This window comes from Erinaceus europaeus, chromosome 16 (genome assembly GCF_950295315.1).
Source record: "Erinaceus europaeus chromosome 16, mEriEur2.1, whole genome shotgun sequence".
Lineage (NCBI taxonomy): Eukaryota > Metazoa > Chordata > Mammalia > Eulipotyphla > Erinaceidae > Erinaceus > Erinaceus europaeus.
In genome coordinates this window covers 22656739-22660627 of record NC_080177.1, presented here as the reverse complement: position 1 = coordinate 22660627, position 3889 = coordinate 22656739, and the positions used below count along the sequence as shown (strand labels likewise).

Below are 3889 nucleotides of genomic sequence, written 5' to 3'. Positions count from 1 at the left end.
TTAGCCTAGAAGCCTGTGTGACCTTTAGATCCCTCTAGATCTGAGCTCACATTCTGTGGTCATGAGTAGGAACATTCCATGTTGCCCCAGTGTCAACCCATCTTCCTCAGGTGCAGCATAGAGTATGTTGTCCAACCTCCCTTCAGAGTAAGAAACATTCTCTACCATTGTTGATCCAAGTTGAGGGCAAGGTCCCATAGCGGCCCACAAAGGGGTCTATTTTGTTGTTCCTGATAGAAATGACCGGTAGCAATGGAGAGAGGGATTTATTCGAGTTCTAGGCCCATCAAGCCTGTTTGGGAATCTCAGGATTCCTCGATTAGGACCCCAGCTGGTTCTTTCTTCCTTTCTATCTTCCCTTTCCTCTCAACTTCTTTGTCTCTATGCAAAATAAATAAATAAATGCTCTTTAGAGAGAGAGAAAGAGACCACAGCACCAAAGTTTCCCCTGGTCCGACAGCACTCCCATGTGATGCACTAGGGGCTTGAACCAGGGTCATAGCCCTCCCAGGCGAGCTATCTTGCAGGCTCCAAACCCCTCCTAGGTGCAGATTTCTCTGGTGCTTGAGCTGAAATAGGTGATCTCACTGGGGTGAGGCTGTAGTGCACCTGGTTAAGTGCACACATTATCATGTGCAAGGACCCAAGTTCAACCTCCTGGTCCCTACCTGCAGGAGGATATCTTCATGAGTAGTGAAGTAGGGCTGCAGGTGTCTCTCTGTCTTTCCCCCTATCTTATCTCCCCCCTCCTCTCTGTTTCTGTCTCTATCCAAATAGTAAGTAAATAAAATGTATTTTTAAAAATTGGTGAGCTCAGTAGTTCTCTGTCAACTCAGGTCAGACGGGCAATGCCAGTCAAGGCAATCAGGGAAGGCCATCCTACACAATTGTATCAGTTAGGACTCTTGTTGACAAGTCCAGAAATCACTTCTGGCTACTTAATTCAAACCAGGACCCTTGTGTGGGTCCTTGTGCTTTGTGCCACGTGTGCTTAACCTTGCGCTTTGTGCCACGCTACCGCCCAACTCCCTTAATTTGTAATTCTATTTTTTAAAAAAATAAATCACTTTTTAAAAAAATTTATTTCTTTATTGGGGAATTAATGTTTTACATTCAACAGTAAATACAATAGTTTGTACACGTATAACATTCCCCAGTTTTCCATTTAACAATACAACCCCTACTATGTCATTTATCATCCTTCATGGACCTGTATTCTCCCAACCCACCCACCCCAGAGTCTTTTACTTTGGTGCAATACGCCAGTTCCATTTCAGGTTCTACCTGTGTCTTCTTTTTTGATCTTGTTTTTCAACTTCTGCCTGAGAGTGAGATCATCCCATATTCATCCTTCTGTTTCTGATTTCACTCAACATGATTTTTTCAAGGTCCATCCAAGATCGGCTGAAAACGGTGAAGTCACCATTCTTTACAGCTGAGTAGTATTCCATTGTAAATAAAAATAAATCACTTTATTCAGATTAACTCATAAACAACATCACAAAAAGCTGGATCAAGGAAGCCACATGAGCATGTTCCAGCCCCAAATTCAGTACCATCTCTGTAAACTTGAGATAAGATACTCCTTCCCATTGCCAGCCTGAAGCAAAGTGGTTATTAGTGATCTACAATAAGTTAAAATTTGCATTTCATTTATTTTATTTTCATACTAAATTAACATGATAAGAGGTGATTTTTCATGTCTTCAATTTGAACAACTTGATTAGGACACTCCATTTGCAAACCAGCATTGCTTCAGCACCTCACTGAAAACCTCACAGAGCTTCAGGTCACCCTGATTCTGGGCACACTTCAGAAATTGCTTCATTTCATAGTGGCATGGGCCAAACTGCTGCTGCTACTGCTGCACCAGTTAGGCTCCTTGAGGCTCCTGGTAAGTGATGTCGGGCCTAGCAGGCTCAGCACTGCTCCGCTGAAGCCCCCATGGCAGGAGCCCACAGCCATGCCAGCTGCAGCACTTGCCATGTGGGCCATGAGGCTCTGCTGCCGGCCCACGGGCAGCTGGTGGAGCCTCAGCTGGGGGCTGAGCCGCTGGTGCGAGCCGAGGGGCAGCCCTCATCTGCGGTGCCTGGCTGGCTGGAGGGGCCATGAGGGAGGTGCGGCTTCGGCTTCCACGCGGCATCTGGAGGGCTCTGTGGCTCGGGGTCCATAAGTGTGAAACTCCTGTAATTCTATTTGATGCTGAGATCAAACCCATGGCCTCACACATGTTAAGCATGGCCCTTACCACTGAGATATTTCCCAAGCCAGTTCTGGCTGCTTGAAGCAAGCTGGAATTTGCTCGGTGCTCACAAGTTTCATAGCAACATAAAGTAACACTTCCTGCCCCCTCTATAGGTAAAACAAATATTTGTCAACTAATTCACTACCTTTGCTCCTCAACTTAAAAAAAAAAAAAAGTGATTTGGGGATTGTTTTACATTCAACAGTAAATACAATAGTTTGTACATGCATAACATTTCTCAGATTTCCGAGGCCCCACACCTATGGACATCTAATCTTTGACAAAGGGGCCCAGACTATTACATGGGGAAAGCAGAGTCTCTTCAACAAATGGTGTTGGAAACAATGGGTTGAAACATGCAGAAGAATGAAGCTGAATCACTGTATTTCACCAAATACAAAAGTAAATTCCAAGTGGATCAAGGACTTGGATGTTAGACCAGAAACTATCAGATACTTAGAGGAAAATATTGGAAGAACTTTTTTCCGCATAAATTTTAAAGACATTTTCAATGAAACGAATCCAATTACAAGGAAGACTAAGGCAAGTATAAACCTATGGGACTACATCAAATTAAAAAGCTTCTTCACAGCAAAAGAAACCACTACCCAAATCAAGAGACCCCTCACAGAATGGGAGAAGATCTTTACATGCCATACATCAGACAAGAGTTTAATAACCAACATATATAAAGAGCTTACCAGACTCAACAACAAGACAACAAATAACCCCATCCAAAAATGGGGGGAGGAATTGGACAGAATATTCACCACAGAAGAGATCCAAAAGGCCGAGAAACACATGAAAAAATGCTCCAAGTCTCTGATTGTCAGAGAAATGCAAATCAAGACAACAATGAGATATCACTTCACTCCTGGGAGAATGTCACACATCAGAAAAGGTAACAGCAGCAAATGCTGGAGAGGGTGTGGGGTCAAAGGAACCCTCCTGCACTGCTGGTGGGAATGTCAATTGGTCCAACCTCTGTGGAGAACAGTCTGGAGAACTCTCAGAAGGCTAGAAATGGACCTACCCTATGACCCTGCAATTCCCCTCCTGGGGATATATCCTAAGGAACCCAACACATCCATCCAAAAAGATCTGTGTACACATATGTTCTTGGCAGCACAATTTGTAATAGCCAAAACCTGGAAGCAACCCAGGTGTCCAACAACAGATGAGTGGCTGAGCAAGCTGTGGTATATATACACAATGGAATACTACTCAGCTGTAAAAAATGGTGACTTCACCGTTTTCAGCCGATCTTGGATGGACCTTGAAAAAATCATGTTGAGTGAAATAAGTCAGAAACAGAAGGATGAATATGGGATGATCTCACTCTCAGGCCGAAGTTGAAAAACAAGATTAGAAAAGAAAACACAAGTCGAACCTGAAATGGAATTGGAGTATTACACCAAAGTAAAAGACTCTGGGGTGGGTGGGTGGGTGGGGAGAATACAGGTCCATGAAAAATGATGAATGAAATAGTGGGGGTTGTATTGCTAAATGGGAATCTGGGGAATGTTATGCATGTAAAAAAAAAAAGAAGTAGAAACGCAAAGCAGAAATTGACTGAGTTTGGAGTATGGCACCAAAGTAAGAAAGCAGAAGTATACTAGAGTTTGCAGTGAGTACGTCCCTAAT

General features: G+C 43.5%; 1 pseudogene; it reads right to left on the bottom strand.

The window, feature by feature from the left end:
- Window positions 1–1460: 1460 nt before the first annotated feature.
- LOC103115900 (coiled-coil-helix-coiled-coil-helix domain-containing protein 2-like) lies at window positions 1461–2332 on the bottom strand (annotated as a pseudogene).
- Window positions 2333–3889: the final 1557 nt, after the last annotated feature.